At 46.7% G+C, this 17,777-nt stretch overlaps 1 protein-coding gene across 3 annotated transcripts in view; it reads left to right on the top strand.

The window, feature by feature from the left end:
• The window catches only part of LOC122624898, a 140,354-nt gene that overhangs the window by 109,253 nt on the left and 13,324 nt on the right, over positions 1 to 17,777 (top strand). For 2 of the 3 annotated variants that reach the window (XM_043804658.1, XM_043804657.1), the window contains exons 3-4: positions 1,066 to 1,125; positions 15,478 to 15,577. The gene's annotated coding sequence lies outside the window, so the exon portion shown is untranslated. The remainder of the gene's footprint in view (positions 1 to 1,065; positions 1,126 to 15,477; positions 15,578 to 17,777) is intronic. The other variant, XM_043804659.1, reaches the window with a different exon arrangement.

Raw genomic sequence — 17,777 nt, 5'->3', positions numbered from 1 at the left:
CATTATTCTCGGCGTGTCTAGACGGCGAAGAAAACTGCCACTGTTACTGTCTCTGAATCGCTGCGAAGGCCGTCTCTCTTTCTTCTGGATTTATTCGCCTCGTTTTGATGCCAGATCTTTGTCACACACACGCGTTAGGATCGCATTAAAAGGCCATAAAACGTGAAATAAAGAAGAGCGGCGCTTTACTTTTATTTTTATTTTTACGGTGACAGTTGTGGATGACAATGTGGAGTATCTTCTACAATATGTGGAACTTTGGCTTTTCGCTGCGACTCTCCTTTTCTTCGGCTGCTTTCTCGCATCATCATCATCACCATCACCATCGCCATCGCCATTTCGTCGTCTCGTGATGAAGGGCATAAAAAATCTAATAAGCGTGAAATAATTGACATTTAAGCAAAGCGCACGCACATAAACAATGGACTTGCTTTTCGAGTTGGAGTGTGGAGTGTGGAGTTGGCCGTAGACCAAAGAACAAAACGCATATATATATATACGAGATACTTCCCGCACTTTGTAGGCCAAGTGTCTGAGAATCATAACAGATGACCGCACGTACATTTCACGTTCCACGTTTCACGAGCGACGAGCGTCGAGCGACGAAACCGCGACCAAGATACAAGATACTTGTACATTGTCCAGGAAAAAGATCGTTCCCCATTTCTGGGTCATGAACCAAAAAAGAAGGGAACCACAAATAATAATGAGTTGGAGTTGGAGTCGGAGCTTGCTACTCTGGTAGGAGATGCTCATTCGCATTCTCGGCACCACTGCCGCATTTTGTCACCTGTTTTTGGTTAGAAGTTTAAAAAAAAACAAAGACCACCAACGTGATGGGCATGCAAATTGGGCGGCGAAAGGTCAACTACTTAGCAATGGGAGCAATGGGAGTACAAGGAAATCAGGTCATAAAGATGGAATGATTAAGATTGCCGAAGTGGAAAACAACGTGAAATTTCTATATTGCATATTTGTATATTTGTCAATTCCCATAACTGCAGCGTGTATATTCTCTGTGCCTATCCAACTATAACTTGAACCTTTTCCTCTCCTTTTTTGCAGCCAACACGGTAGCTGCAGCCTGGACCATACATCCAACATCCAATGTTCAGAATTTAAATGGTGAGTGCAAAATAGAGTGTGAAATGCATTTATAAAAGGCATGGCGTACGGCGTACCCCTAAACTAAATTGCTTTCCGGCTCAGTTGGGTGTGGACATCGAGGGGGGGTTTTGGGTTCGGGTTGGGGTGCTGGGCAGGCTTACCTATAAACCAAAATGAATGTCTGTTACTCGACCACCGCCCGCTGAGCTCAAAAATGGAAAAGAGCGGGAAGACAGGAAAGACGGGGAAGACAGGGGGCTGGGATACAAAGGGAAGTAAATGCAAATAGATGCCTCGCTTTCATAGACAGATGGACTGGCCTGGTTGGGTGGGGTTGGGTTGGGTTGGTTAGCCCCATGGAAATGCCCCCTGCTGACTGCAACGCCATCGGATCGGGGGTGATAAAATGTGGAAAAATGGGATCTGGTCAGGGCTTTGGAATGCGCCATCATCAGGCCTCATCATCAACGTCACTACAATCATCACCATCATTCCACTGTGTGGCGGCGTTAAAACACAACACTTTGATTCCTCCACTTAGGAGCCGTCGCCCCTCTTTTATCACAACTCCAATGACGCTGGCTATGGCGATGCATCACTTTGTGTGGATGTCGGGATTGGGGTCACGATTCAGAGCTGGGGGTGCCATTGCGCTGCACTGTAACACCTTGTAGTGCACCCTTTGATTTTAAATGCCAGCGAATAAACAAATGCAGGCCACATTCAAAGCTGCGGCAAACTTTAAGTTCAATAGCAAACAAGAAGCAAAGCCCATGACCTTTCCACGGAAAATCTACCCCCGCTGTTTCCCCTCTCTACTGCCATTACGCTGACCAAATATTGCCACAAGCTGTTGGCTAAATCCTCGTCGAGAGAGGGAGAGAGTGAGAGATAGAGAGACACTGTGCAAAGCCAACTGTGCAATTATTTGCACAACTAATAATTCACTTTAGTGTCTCAGTCAGGACAAATATTGGAAAACAGACGACGAGAGGACAGCAATGGAAATCCAGAGAGCGGGGCAAGACATTTGCGATTGTCATTAGCGGAAAGAATGCCAATGCAATTCCTGAAAGTAGGGAAACCAACCCACAAGATTGCCATCTCGGATGCCAGTCTCATGCCTGGCCTTTTGAAATGAAACCCCGCGAAAATGTCAACAAATTGTTGTTCACTACAAGCGGCTTACTTAGCAGTTTTGTTGTTTCCCCCACCATTTCTACACTGTTTTATTGCGTGCCTCCGTGTGTTTTTGCGATCTTAATTTAGACGCCCATTAGACGAACGGCCTTGGGTCAGCCTAAGCAGCCGATTGATTCCCACAATGAGTTAGGCAAATTGTTTGCATTGAATACGGCGCGGCCTCTATTTGACTGGCTGGTCAGTGGGGCTAATTGCCTTCGCAGCTCCGAATCGCGGGGCCTTCTGGCTAGATGAGCTGGAATCTTACAGTGGAGTTCCTTGTGTATTTAGATAAGTCTACAAGTCGGATAGAAAAACACCTTCTTAGTGTACGATGTACGACTCGATCCAGTGCGGAAGTTGGGGTTCTGTTTGATGCCCAGCTAGTACTAGGTACTGAAACTCAGTTCTCTGTGATGCCCAACTAGTAGTAGTTACTAAAACTCAGTTCTTTTTGGTGACCAACTTGTAGGCACTGACACTCAGTAACGAAACGCTTTCCTTTCGCGTCGACATCGCTCGTCACAGTCGCCTTTAAAACTATTGACAGAAAGCCGCACAGCCGGCGTCATTCACCTTCAAAATAAAATCATGTCGCGTTTGGTGAAGCGGAAAAACCAGTAATTAAGTGCCCTGCCGGCTTTTCGCTTTTCGCTTTTCCACGCGGCCCCCAAAAGCAAAATTCAGCCGACCCAGTGCGAACAATTTGTAATTGAAACTTTCATTTTCATTTCCATTTTCATTTCCATTTTCATTTCCATTTTCTCCTACTGCTCGGCGGCTGACATGGAAAACTGGCGACGTCATTCCATTCGGTTGGCTGCACAACTTGCTGTGTTGCAAGTTGCTTATCACTTCGATACGTTTCATACGTTTGCTACTTTTGATACGTTTCATTGGCACGACAATGTCACAATTACTCGCACATGCACTCCGCATTACAGGTAATTTCAATCACGCTGCTCTTGGGCAACACGCGGTGCTAAAAGATTCGATATGATGCGACCGAGTTTTCGGCTTAGTCTCAGTTCAACGAAAAAATATGGGCGATGGGAAAATATCATCTTGCCCATATACTCGTGTATTTTGTATAGTTTTGTATATCTGATAGATTTGCTCGTGGTTTCTTCCCACGTTTCGATATCGGAGGTAATCATTCGAGAGCATGTTCCCTTTCGTATTGCCCTCTCGCTTTAATGGCAGCCCTCTCGCTCGCACTCCCTCGCCGCGTCCGTCTTAAGTGAGGCAAAGGCAAAGGCAAATTGGTTTGAAACCCGATGACATCGAAATCGCGTTGCTTCCGCCGTATTTGGTTGTCATTGTCGCCAGTGTCTCTGTTTTTCCCCCACCTCCAGCCCCTTCAGCTGCGACTGGCAACTCGCAACTCGTAACTGGTGACTGGTTACTGGTGACTGGTAACTGGTAACTGGTAGTCGGTAACAGTTAACTGGGTGCAGTCACTGAATCCGAAGGGGTTGGCTATGGGCTAATGAATGACATGCTATCCTAATGAATGACAAGCCTTGCTCTTGCGCTCGCCTTGGCTGCCTACACTGCAACAAACGAGTTGCATCGCCGAATGCTCAAAAGCATGGCTCAAAAGCGAACATGCTCATCCAAAGCGTGGTGAGACATGCGCTCGTTTCGCGCAGTGTACGGTGGCTTTTGCTACCTGAGCAAATCAATGGCTTGGCTTAAACAAATGATGAAATACGATATTTGTCCTCTACGCCGCTTGCTCTTCCCATTGGATAAGTTGTTGTTGCTGTCGCCGGCGGGGAAATCCGAGCCGAAACTAACGGTTTCCACCTGCATCCCTTGCACTGCAAGAAAAAAGCACAAACAGTCAGTTATTGCCAGCCTAAACTACGCCTGACAACTCGAAATGAAGCACCGAGCACCATAAATTACCCATACGACGCGTAAGCCAACTCCACTTGTCGGCGGCCACCGTAAAGTTGCCTGTAAATGAACAAAAAATAATTAAAAATGCATTTTTCATTAAGGCATTAAAACTCACGACCCACGAGAGGGGGTGGGGCGGGGCGGGGCGGGGAAGGCGCGGCCATTCATTTATTTCATTTATCTTTGGGGTTGCCCGAATGCGAACTGTGAATCGCGGATTGCGAACTGCGAATTGCGAACTGCGAACTGCAAACTGCGAACTGTATACTGAAAAGTGGACTGCGACCCGCGTATTCATTGATGACCATTCTCAGAGATGGAAGAAGTACTTACGATTTCTTAATTTCTTCAATTATATGCCTGCTACTCTGCTACTTTTCGCGGTGTTCGCAACACGGAGACGGAGAAGTGATTTCAGTGAATGCGTTCTTTAGCATTCTCATTGAGTAAGTGCCTATATTCGTCACGGGAAAATCTTGTGTTCAATTGTTCTCGATTAATTGTACTTCGTGGGTCCATCTCTATGGCGCTGCGAAAAGCTCTGGGAGTTGCGTTTATGTCATTTTGAAATTATCATTAATGCCGCACAAGAGGCTGGAAGGAGGGTGGAAGGGGGAAGGGAGGGGGACAGGCGGGCGCAGATATGACCACTTCATTTTGCAAACAAACGGCGGCAACAACAATTTGTGCGGTGTGCAGGTCGGAAAAGGGGGAAAGCGATAGGGGCAGCGGGCAGGGGGCAGGGGGGAAAGGCTTGCGGCGCGTGACGGTCATTGAAACAATGCGCGGAAAAACGCGTGTAATTAAAACAATAAAAAGCGGCAGCGGCAGCGACAATACAGCAGCAGCAGCAGCAACAACAACAACACAGCAGCAGCGACAACAGCACAAACAAAATGTTCAGTTAAGTTTTAATTTTCACAAGTGTGAAAAACACTATTGAAAAGGCCGCGCACATATGCGAAATACAAAGCGCGCCTTGCCAACGAGCCACTTCCGCCCAACAACAACCACAACGCAAATGGAAACACCCACGATAAGAACACCGCTGGAGAAAAACAACGTCAACAGCAACTACAACACCTGAAAAGAACAACTCTTGAAAAAGTGGCAATGGGAAGAATTTTCCCGCTTTTTCACCACTGCGAACTGTTGAACTATATGAGCATCTATATGAGTTTCTATATGAGAAAAAAGAAGTGCTCCAAGTTTTCCCCAGGGCATTGCTCACATTTCAATCTAATGGATAGCTCCTGCTTAGGAATCTCACGAAAATAAGATAGAACTTTAATCCGATCCGAATTTTTACAAAGTGGAAAGGTTTGCAACCAAATTGAGGCCAAACGGAATCCAAAAGCCTGGTGGCAACACAATGGCCACAGTCACAGTCCCAGTTTGGCAATCGACGGCCCACGCTTTTAGCCACTTTATAAGCGATCGTGGCATGCGCCGAAATATTGCTTCCATTTTCCGCGAAATGTGTGGCAAGAAAAGTGAATGTCTGCCTGATATTTTCCCAGACATGCATGCATGCTACATGCTCTGTGTCTATAATATAAATACAAAGATGTTTGGCGACTGTTTCTGAGCTCTGAGCTCTGAGCAGAGCTGTGGGCCAAACGAAAGAGAAAAGATTTTGGCAACTTTTGTGGCAAGTCACTTTTTGTGGTAATTGCGCAATGCTCCCGGAATGACGATGAAATGTAACCGCTGGAAATCGGAAGCGGTCAAATGAGCTAAATCAATTTTCGGCGGAGACAGCTACAGCTACAGCTGAAGCTGCAGTTTGCTTTATTTGTACATTTCTATGTGACGTAATCAAAGTAAATAAATAAACTGACGAGCGCGCCAGTTGAAAGAAATCAAACTCAAACGGAAGAAGCAGAAATGCCAATCATGCGCGCTAATAACAGAAACAACAAAACATGTCCTAAGTCGATGATGATGCTGAAGATGATGCCAATGATGCTGATGATGCTGATGATGATGGCGGTGATGGCAAAGATGAAGATGCCAAGATGCCGTCATAGAGCAGCAGAAATCAATTTAATGCAGTGCAATCAAAAGTTGAAATTGAAGTGCGGACAGCACAGTTGAGTCTTCCCGATGCGCAGTGCAAATGCGCAAAATCTGCAGCAGTTCAGCAGTTGTGTCTTCGAATTAGTTGCATAAATCGTCAGTAGTCTTTAGTTTGCCACGGATCGAAACTCGCACTTGATGGACTCGGTGTCGTTGAATTTGATGGCAGGGAAATTGCACACTCGTCTGCTAAATCCGTTGGTATTCCAAATGTTTTAGATACTCTTTCTGCGCCCACCAACTCCGTCTGCGAGCCACTCAAATGTGCGTGGCATTGAACTAATGTCTTATTTCCATGGATTGCCATCCAGGTTTCGGTTTCACAAACGGCGGAGGGTGGAGGTGAAATGCTTACGCTGATTTGCATAAACGCTTCATTATATGCCATTATCATATACATTTTTAGTTGTGTTTGGTCGAGTGAGCAACACCTTCACTTTCGGCGATTTGTTGTTTTGTTGTTTGGCTGTTGTTTTGCTGTTTTGTTTAATTTCGTGTTGGTTGCTGTTTGCTTTGGAGTTTCGGTTCGGCTTTCCTCCCCCCCGCACTTCTGTTGTGTCAACAAATTGCTGCTGGACACGATGGACACGACGGACATGACGGACACGATGGAGCCCACAAATTTGATGTCTGTGGGATATTTCCGGCTGGCCATCATCATCATCATCGTGATGGCTTTGTGGTGGGAGAGATCAGGACTGGGAGTGGGAAAATCAGAGCCCCTCGGAATTCGTGGGTTATTTTGTTTGGAATTTCGGCACCTGCTGCGAGGTCACGCCTCACTTTTTGGCCACTTTGCTGACTTGGCTGGCTTTGGCCGGCTGCAATGTGTCCCCAACAAACGGCGGCAATAAATCACGGACGAATCGAGTGGAGGGCGTGTCCCAAGGCAACTCGACTCAGCTCGACTCCACTGCGTGTACCCAAGCTAATTAGCCGCCAATTGAAAAGAAACACTCAATGCGACCGAAATAAAGTCGTACAGCGGCATTCCACACGATTCCATTTTAGAATTGCCGCGTAAAAGTTGCTCGACCTTTGCGATTTGCGGAAATCACAGTGCGACATATTTTATTGCCAAAGTCAACAATTAATCGAGTATAAATCAAAACACTTGGACTCTCCGGACTCCTGAATTCGCGACAATCGTCGCCGAAAGGGCAGCAATCAGCACGGGAACGGGAACGGAAACGGGAGAGCATCATCAATAATGATATGCTAATGACGCGTCTGAAGCCACCGACTTGAGCGGACATATATACTATATACTATATATAGCTGATGAGCAGCGTACATTCCTCAAACCTCATCGAACTGAATCTGAGTCATGGCAACTTGGGGGATCTTTATGCGGCTCTAGAAACCAGATTTGTATCGAATATCAGATGAATACGATTCCGCAGGCAGCTCAGCTCGGGTTCGGGGAGGAATCACTCACTCACAAGGTGGTGTTCCGCGATAGAAGAATGGAGCTACTGCTGCTGGTCTCCATCTTCCGTAACTGTAGTCCGTGGACCCGGTATAACCCAGATTAACTGGACCAGCCAATTGATTGATTATGAAAATGCTGCACATACGGAAAGCATAATCAATGATGATGATGATGTTGATATATAAACTGTTACGATGTTTGTTTATTTTCTCAATAAAACGCAGCAAAAGAAGATGAATGCGATGAATGGAGAAGACAGAAGACAGAAGACAGCAGAGCGAGGAGGAAACCGTAACCATTATTATTATTTATGATTATTGTTTACTCTCGCCATTTCTGTTCGGTTCGGTTCGGTTCGGTTCGGAGCTTCAATGGGAGGCGGAAATGGCCAGTTGAACTAGATAATTGAACGGGTCCGGGTTGGGGATTTCAGAGCCCATGGACACACACGCACAGGGCTTAGATAGTTGCTAGTTGCAGTTGTTGCCACATCCAATCCGATCCCATTTCGAACTGCAGCCGGTGGTAAAACAAGACTTTACACTTGGCAGTTAACCATTTATCCATTCATTCCGCTGATCTGATAACACAACCCATTTGGGTAGAACCACTTCAGGGTCAGACTCTTGGGGCAGATAGGTTGCTTGAAAATTCAACTTTCAACTCATTAGTGGCGTGTGCAGTGAAATTACCTTTAATGCCTCACAATTTCCCAACAGTTTTTCAAGTTCTAAGCGCTTTTCGAGGATAAAATACCTTCCAGTCGTGGCTCATTGAGCTCGAGTAGTTCTCAGTCATGTCTGCGATAATGAAGTTGGGCTTTTACCGATTTAATGACCCAAATGAATGCCTGATATCGCTTAGCTATTATATTCGACGCAACGATCATTGAACTCTGATGTTCTGCTAGCTGTGAGATTGGAGAATCGGATTGGTGATGGGTTTAGGTTGATTGTGCGTTCGATTTCGGGCAACGAAATCAATTCTAAAGACCTCTGATCCATTCGATTGATAGCTTTTGGAGATTTCTGGGATCTGCGTTCGATCGGTTAGTTGTCATCTAAAAGATCGTAAGCGTGTGTCACCAAACTGGAAGTATCAGCTAAAAGAAAGTGTTTCGAAGCCTATAGAACACACATGTGTAGTTCAGATGAAAAGTTGAAGGTTGGATTCGCTCCTTTCCGGATGTTTGTTAAGTTTCCTCGGAGGTTTTCTGCCTCGCAAGATCGCAGGAAGATCAAAGCTCGGCGTCTTCGGGCTTTGACTCACCCAATTAGATGCCGCTGCAACAATGTGAAACTGCAATTTGTTGATCTTGTTTATGCTGCGGCTGCTGCTGCTGTTGCTGTTGAACTTGTTACAGTTGAAATTAACATTTTTATTGAGCGTGGCCGGACCGGATTTTCTTTCTTTTTTCTCTCACTCTTTCCCCGTGTGCTCGTATGGGCTCGTATCTGTGTCTTTTGTGTTGCTTTTTCAAATAGTCTGTGCATGTGTCTGTGTGCTTTGGAGTGGGACGCGTGCTGCAAAAATGCTGACCGGTGGCCATGTGAAACCGAAAACCGGCTTGACACGTTGCCAAAGTCAGTGGTTTTCTAACAAATGCCGTTGGCCCAGCGCGTTTTGCTGGCGACTTTTACAGCGCGTGAATCGCCGCCTTGCTGCTGCTGCTTCCATTAAACTTGAACTTGTCAAGCGATGCGTGGCGATTTCAGGTAACTGATCGCCATCAAAAGAGCCAGATTGGCCACTGGCCACTAGCCACTAGCCACTGACCATCGGCCATCGGCCATCTATCCAGTGACCGTGCTCAGGTGTCCCAGGTGCGCGCAGAGTTCATTGGAAAACTTTGAAGTGCATTCGTGAATTGGATTCGGAATTGGGTGGCCCAACATTGAATGATTCGTTAGGCAAACTTGGCACCGCAAGCAGCAGAGTGTTACATTCGGGACATTGGCCAATGCCAATTGATTGGCATGCCCAGCTGCAAATGATGTCCATTGTGCCCCGGAGAAGGCATAAAGTTTTTGGGGCCAACTTTTTGAAGAGCTGGAAGAACTTGGCTCTCGCAAGACAACGCTTCTGCAACGGGATCCATTTCCCCAACTGTCGAGAAAGCAGAGCCACCTTGCAAATATTCATTAGGCTGCAGAAATGATGGGAAATGCAACATAAAGTTTCGGAAACGTACTCCACAAATGCAAACGATGAATTCTGTTGCCAACGCATCTGCCGGTGACATTAACAACAATCTGCTGCTGCTGTTGCTGCAGCTGCTGCACTTGGCAAAACGGTTGCAGCAGGTTGCATTGCATTGCAATGGGATAATTGTTTGCAAAGTACTCTTTTGATTTATGAAATCGGGCACTTCTGCATTCGAGGACTATCAATTAATAAAACCAATTAATTGTATTCCCTTTTTGTGACTGACCTTTAAGCATAGCTACTATGCTCGAGTGTTTGCCAACACACACACGATAAGTGAACCTTTGAGTTTGCAGTGTGCTTCACCGAGATTACGAGCTCAAGCTTCTGGGGCAAATTCTCAATTCTCAAGCTCGGTTAAATATTCATGCCCCAATATGGCTTCGGGGCCAAAGCAAAGTTTCATCAATGTAAAAGTGCAATTTATGGCTTGTGAAATGCACTTATCCATCACAGAAAACTCGCATCTCAAATCTGAAATCTGAAAGGCGGAATGGGGAATGTGGAATGTGAAATGCGAAAGGGGAGCCTAGTTTTTAACATTTTGCCATCTGCAATCATAGCTGCGCCCCAAGGCGATTGAACTTTGCAAATTCGGGTTCAATTTTCGAGGCGAAAGTCGATGCTGAGGCCGGTGTCAATTTTGGTCAACGCTTTCGCAGTTTGCCGTTTGCCGCCTGCCGCCTGCCGTCTGCAGTCCAAATGAAGAGAGCTTACAATGTAAAAGTCTGTGAAAAACCCGTTGGCGGGACAAAAGACCGCGCGCTGATCGATGATCGATGGCGGAGTAGGCGAATGACTTTCTCAGTCCGATGACCGGAGCCGCCACACGATCGATCCATTGATTAATTGACGACGGAAGGCAAACCCAAACCCAAAGTGACAAGTTATGGGACCTGGGACCATGGGAGCGACGCGGAACAGCACAACCCACGCACCATATCAACGCAGACTTGGTTCCATCTCCTGTCTATGAGGCAACTGATGGACTGTGGGTAACTCTTGAAATTCCCAAAACTCGACCCTTTGCTGCCACACTCACTCACCACTCACCTTGCCCCATCACTGGTTTAGTTTCAGCATGCGGCCTAATATGAAAATGTATCCAATTATTTCTGTGCCACGCCGTGCCACATTGCTGCGTTGCTACATTGGCCTTTCCACACATTTGGCTGCACTGTAATGGCATTTCGAGTGTGACCAGGGCGGCAAACTTATCATCATCATTGTCAGTCTGCCCCAAAAGAGGCAGAGGAGGCAGAAAGAGAAGAAGAAGAAGGGGCGGGGCGGAGAAGCAGAAGAAGAAGCACCCTTGACTGTGCACTCAGGCATAAGACTTTGTTTTCTAATTTGGCTTTAACCTTTCTGACCAGTTTGACCAGCGCAGACAGTGGAAGCAGTGGAAGCAGTGGAAACAGACCAAAAAGAGGGGGAGGAAGGGGGGGAGAACGATAGAAAAAAAGAGGGGTAATTGAACCCAGTCGTAACCTTGACTGCGCTGGTGCTTCGTTTCGGGCCCACTCAACTGCCACGCCCCTTTTCGGCGTAGCGCACAGCATTTTATAATTTGTATTTCTTGGGCAGCTCCTCTCCTCAAAGGCGCAAGTGCAAAATTCGCGCATCATTTGTCATGAATTTGATTTAAGTTTGTTTGCAACTGCAGCTGAGCAATTTCCCCCCGTTCCCTTCGCTCTCCTCGCCTTCAGCCAAAAAGTTTTCGCCGCTTTGTGTGCTGCAAGTTTCCAGCGCGTTTGATTGCGTTTCGGGAGATGTGGCTGCCCCCAAAATGGGCGTTCGCCATTCAAATGCAATTGCAATCTCACGATTAACTGTGGATATTTGCCAAGAGCTGTGAATGAGTGGTGAATGAATGTGGCAAGGACTTGAGTACATTTGGCCCAGACTTGCCCCGAGAAATGGCATCTATTGCTTTAATCATTTTAAATTGCAACTTAGGGCCAATAATATTCGAGTATGTAAATACGTTATTAGCAACAACAACGAATTAACACACTTTACTGTGATGGTTTCCTTAGTTGTTTACTTTGTTGCTGCTGCTCAATGGCTGCCAAATGCCGAAAGCCTTACTAATAAACTTGTAAATTTCACTGTCAATTAATTAGAATTAATCATGAAGCAAACTTTTTGCCTCGCAAGTGCAACTTTTGTTTAACCAGCAAATACCGTGAGCACTTGGCGTTTAATTAATAGCCGAATCGAATGAAGTAAACAGTTAAGCGCGCCTTAGAGGAAGCCCAAGTTTCCTCGGCCAACTTTTGTGTCTTTGCTGGGCGGCTAATGAAGCTGCAGCTCCCCCCTGCGTCCCGGTCACTCGTTTTTGGCCATCTTGCAATTGACCGCATAATAAATTTGAAGAAGCCACTGCCTGCCGCTCCTGCCGCTCCAGTTGCTCCTTTTCCCTTTCTTGTCCTTGTCGTCAAGTTTTAATTTGTTTTAAAAACTTTTTGATTGTTTCTGCTGCTGCTGCTGTTGCTGCTGCTGCTGCTGTTGCTGCGGTTGTCGTTGTGTTGCAACAGCAACAAATGCAAATGCTGCTGCTCTGTGCATTCATTTGCAGTTGGCTTGATTAAATTGCATTCGCCTCGCCATTTAAGGTTCCTAGTTTCATTCCATTGACACAAGCGCTTAAAGCTCGGCGCTCAGTCATTGCCAACGGGAGGATGGAGAATGTGTTGCCTTTGACTGGTGTTGTTTGAGGAGTGTTGTTTGAGAAGTAGCCAAATCACAAATCCCAGCTGTCATTACAATTTCCGCCCGCAAACCAAAACATGAGACGCGGAGCTGAGCGCACAGCAGCCACTGTCGGTGGCACAATCAATGCGTTTGATGGTAATTCAAATGAAAGGCAAGCTGCAAGCTTTAACTCCAACAGTGGCACTGCCACGTGTGCAAGTGGCTGCGAGTCGCAGATATTGCACCCTCAACAAGCATTTTACAAATTTGTATAAATGTGTATGTGGTATATACAAACAAGTACAAAAGTTACAGATATATCTGCCTGATCTGGCTGCGAACACGTGAGTCTGTGCCGTGAGTCAACAGCAAGCCACCAAAGTCCATTCCCCGGCGTTCTAATGTATTTATGTTAATGCAATAAAAAACACTCCATTTGCAGCACACTCGAAATGTTTTCCATGCTGCTGCCTGTCCCGCTGCACTTAGTTGGCAAGAGGAAAACCAAAAGCAAAAGCAACAGCAAAAGCAACAGCAAAAGCAAAAGAAATAGCAAAGCAAAAGCAAGAGCGTTATCGCAGCAGCGCCAGCAACACTCGCAGAATAACCTTGTTATTGTTATTTAATTTCCCTTTTTTTATGTTTATACTTTTTGTTACATTTATGTTGCTGGCTGGCTGGCTGGCTGGCTGGCCGTTCGGTGGTCGTGTTGCTTTTGCTTTTGCTGCTGGCCGCATGATTTATAGCGTTGGCGGCAGTTTTTCTGGTTGCCAACTCCCCCTGCCCCTGCCCCCGCCCCTCGGGCGTTTTTTGTGCAACTGCCGCACCGTGGAGAATATGCCAAGAATTGTGGAAGGAAACTAGACCGAAGAGCCCGAGTTGGTTTCCTAAGGCTCTCATACTCAAACTTCCGAAGGAAGACCGTAGAGTTTTTGGCCTGTTCTCCACTCCTTTTCCCATTTCCCATTTCCATTTCGAATTCTTTCCTTACATTTTCCTTTCTATTTCGGTTTATTTGTTTGCGGGTGGGTGGCTGACTGCTTCGTCCCACTGTGCGGCTTTTGACTGGTTCTTGTGGCTATCGTTGTATTATTGCTGTTTGCCGTTGTAATGTCTTGTTCATAGACTGCGCCCACTTTCTACAGTTCATATTTCCCGCTCTGCCAGCCTCTTCTCGAGTGCGTCATTTGCATTTGTCATAATGGGGGAAATGGGGGGAAAAAAAAAAACAAGAAGAAAAATCAGGGAGAAAAGGTCGCGTGGCTTGTTAGACACGGCTTCACTTGTTTCGATCCCCTTTTCAGGAGTCAAGTCTCAGTCTCAGTCGCAGTCTCAGTAGGTTTACGTTTGCCGAGGTTTGCCTACCTCCCCTCGTGTCTTTATCATTTCATTTACCAACTGCGAAGTTGCTGAACAGTCCTGAGCCAGCAACCAGCAACCAGCCGCCAGCCCGCCCATTTAATAAAGTCATTCTATTTGCATTTGAGCCTTTGTCTTGCTATTTATTTGCATTTCCAGGACCAGGACTTGCTAGGTGCAGATGGCTGATGCCAAAGCAAGATGGTGGCAACTGTGCGACCGCCTCAAAGGGGACAGAATGGCGAGCAAATGCCATTTTAATTACATTTGGCTGGCTTGGTCTAGGATGGTCTGGCATTCGGGGTTTCCAGGGTTTCCAGGGTTTCGGGGCTTCGGTTGTTTGTCGTCATGTCGCTCGTCGTGTGCAAGTTTTTCAATTAAAATTAAATAAAACGACATAAATCATGATGCTGCCTCGCTGCGTTGCGCTGCCCTGTCAACTGTTCCAAACTAGCAGCACCATTCCAGCGCCGCAAGCAACTTCATTTTGGCTGAAGGGGACCACGCTGCGTATGAGCAATCTGCAGCCCAGCTAAGCTCCTTCTTCCTTCTCACTCCTGGCACAAACTGCTCCTCTTCCAGTCCAGCTGACGGACGGGACGTTTTGTTTTGTTTTGGCGGTGGGCAGCGGGCAAAACAGGGGGCGTGGCCGCTGTTGTACTTGTCGAGAATCATTAATCAAAGCGGACAGCCAGCTGAGAACTAAAAAGTGCGGGCTACCGGCAGCTATGAACTGCTGGCTGAGCTGCAAGCTGCGAGTGGTGATCCCGCAGGAATCTTTCAATTAAGTTCCGCAGGGACAAGTAATCCAAGTGATGGTGTCACCGCCAAAAGCCATATGTTAATTGTTGATGGTCAGCCAATTAGATGGAAGTGCAACAATGTTATGCAAGCTGCAAGTCGGAAATGAATGTTTACACTCGCAGATGAGCTGGTTTAATATCAAAATGTCGTTTTGGGGTGTAGGCAACTACTATCTCCTGCTCCCATCTGCGCCAACATGCCAGCGTTCGACCTTCGACCTGCGGGCGTGGTTGCAGCCACTCTGCCGGCAGCAGAAACACAAAAACTTATGAGCTGCAGCGCCACATGGCAGTCGTATGTGCACTTGCTATCAGCGCTAATGGCAATTGTGTTAATAATTCACTTTCACTTTTACCCACACCCTCAAAAGTGGGCCAACGAACATGGCGGTGGAAACCTTGAACCGCTTGAACCGCTTGAGCCGCATATTCGCACACACACATGCCCATTTGGGCCATTTTCACACCTAAGCCTGCCCGTTTGGGCCCTTATCCCACATACCACATGCAATATGCGATTGTTTCCAAAGTTTCCAAAGTCGCCGTGCGTTGCAAGTTTTGCACAGCCCGTTTTGTTCCTGCCACTTGAGACAGAAAGCCAAATAGAATTAGCTTAGAGCTGGGCCCAATGGACGATGCCCTGCCCTGCCTTTTTGTTAAAGTTCTTAAAGGTTCTGTGCTTAATAAACTCTACCCTGGATTTCCTTGCAGCACCACAGCAGCAGCAACATCGAGCGCCTCAGCAGCAGCAGCATCAGACGGCCAGTTGCCCCAAAGTTCCTCAGCCTGCGTGGCACGTGGCATCCATCAGGTGAGCTTTATTGGGTTTGGTGGAAACTCGGGGGAAACTCGAGCTGTCAGTGACAGAAATAGTACACTCTTGTAGTTGAATTGAGATTTAAAACTCCTTTGAATATGACATTTTTTGCATCAAATGATATAAGATCGGTTGAATTTATCCGGCAGCAGCATATTCCGACCCAAATCAACAGATGTGGTAAACCCAGTTTTCAACTCGGTCATTTTCTCTGCCAGTTGCTCCTCAGCTCCTGGAATAATATTTCGCAACCATTTCCATTTCCCAGACCTAAATGTGTTTCAGCTCTGTTTGTTGGGTGGTTTGCCTGTTTGCCATAAAAGAAAGAAAGGCATACGCAGGCATATGTATGTTTGTGTGTTTAAGCCTGTTTATTATATTTTAACTTGCTCAATGTTCCGTTCACCGTGCACTCATACTCCCCCCCTGCAATCTTCTTCCCCGCCTAGAATCAAACGAGCTCCAGCCTTCAGCCTTCGCTCTGTTCTCCTGTGGTTGTTGTCGTTGTGTCAAGTGGCTGGCTCCGTGAAATGGCCAGCGGGCATGCCAACAACAAATATAACAACAAACACACAACAAAAAGCAAGCAAGCAACCAACCAACCAACCAGCCAACAACCAACCAACAACCAGCCAAACAACAACGGCAAACAAGAAGCTCGCATTAAACGTTTTCGCTTTATCCTGCTGACTGAGCTTTTGCCTTTCGGATCTGGATATCTGGATATCTGGATCCCTGTATCTGCACATACAGGTTGACTTCCCGATTTTGGGTCAGTCAAGCAAGCAGGCAGTTCGCTTTGATTTCGCTTCGCTACGGCCGGACCTTTCATTCAAAATGTGTTTTGGTCCAGAAGCTATTCGCATTATCGGCTGCACATTATCCAATCTCTTCCCTGAAAATGTTCACCGAATTCCGCTGACTGGCTCCTCGACTCCTCCTTGCCACATGCATCATCCAATTGATGGCGTAGAAAAAGTGACAAAGGGGCGCTGAGTGGATTTCATTTCATTAATTATGCAGTGCAGAATCAACATCGACAGGTGCCAACGGCAAGGAAATCAAAGAAATCTGAATCTGGGCACAAGCTGTGACTCCAAGCTAAATTTGAATTGCATTGAGACTCCGGATTGGAATGCATTTCCTTATGTCTGGTTCTCCATTCCTGCGAGTATGTCCACTTGCCATTGGACTCTCGGCAGTGGCGAAATATCCAAGAACTCCCTTCAGCTTCCCTTTCTGTATTTTTTGATTGTTTTTGATCTCGATGGAGTGCTGCACTGTTGTGTCGCATTTTTTTCTCGGTGTGTGCTACGACCACCAAATCTGTTTATGTGCCTCCAGCCCATTCCAACTGCCGTTCTTTCGGCCGCCCCCCATTTGGGCCCCTTTTCCCAGTCCGGGGCTGCATTTGACTTTTATATGTGAACTAATTCATGAAAAATGCATGTTGCCTGCCTGCTGCCTGCTGCCTTGTTGCTCGTTTGCTCGTTTGCTCGCTTGCTTGGCTGCTTGGCAGCTCGTGCTCGTGTTCTTGCTTTTTGCTTTTTGCTTTTGCTCTTGCCTTGGCTTCTTGCTTTTTGCCAATGCTCGGAGTTTGGAGTTGGGAGCTCAGTGCTCGGTGCTCGGTGTTTGGAGCTGGGAGCTGGGAGCTGGGAGCAGCGTCCAAATGAAGAAAAACCGGCCACCATAAATCGTTGTCGTCATCTCGCCGCTGCACTCGTTCACCAAACTGAAAATGCGAATGCGAATGGGGATGTGAATGTGAATGTGAATGTGAATGGCAAATGCAATGGCCTGGCTTTGGCTTTGGCTCCTTCTCGACCACCAGCACCATCACCATCACCAGCACCAGTGCCATATATATTCCGTCTTCTGAAAGCCAACTTCAACTGCAACGCCAACGCCATCTCCATCTGCAAACTCTAAACACCAATCTCCATCATCCGGCGCTCGTTCGTTCACTCGTTCGTTCGTTCTGCGGCTTTGTTCGTGTGGCAAATAATTAAATTAAGATTTTTATAGCTTAATTGGATGTTTGTCGTGCAGCGGGCCGAACGCCAAGTGACGAATGCCTTCCCCCAGCAGAGTCCGTTACACTTCAGAGTTGACACTGGGAAATAAGAGGCACAACATAAAGCAATTTTATCATCAGCACAGTTGCGAGTTGCGAGTTGCCAGCTGCCAGTCGCAA

Source organism: Drosophila teissieri, chromosome X, assembly GCF_016746235.2.
Source record: "Drosophila teissieri strain GT53w chromosome X, Prin_Dtei_1.1, whole genome shotgun sequence".
In the NCBI taxonomy this organism is placed as follows: domain Eukaryota; kingdom Metazoa; phylum Arthropoda; class Insecta; order Diptera; family Drosophilidae; genus Drosophila; species Drosophila teissieri.
Note: the sequence above shows the minus strand (reverse complement) of the source record. Positions and strands in the feature narration are given on the sequence as shown.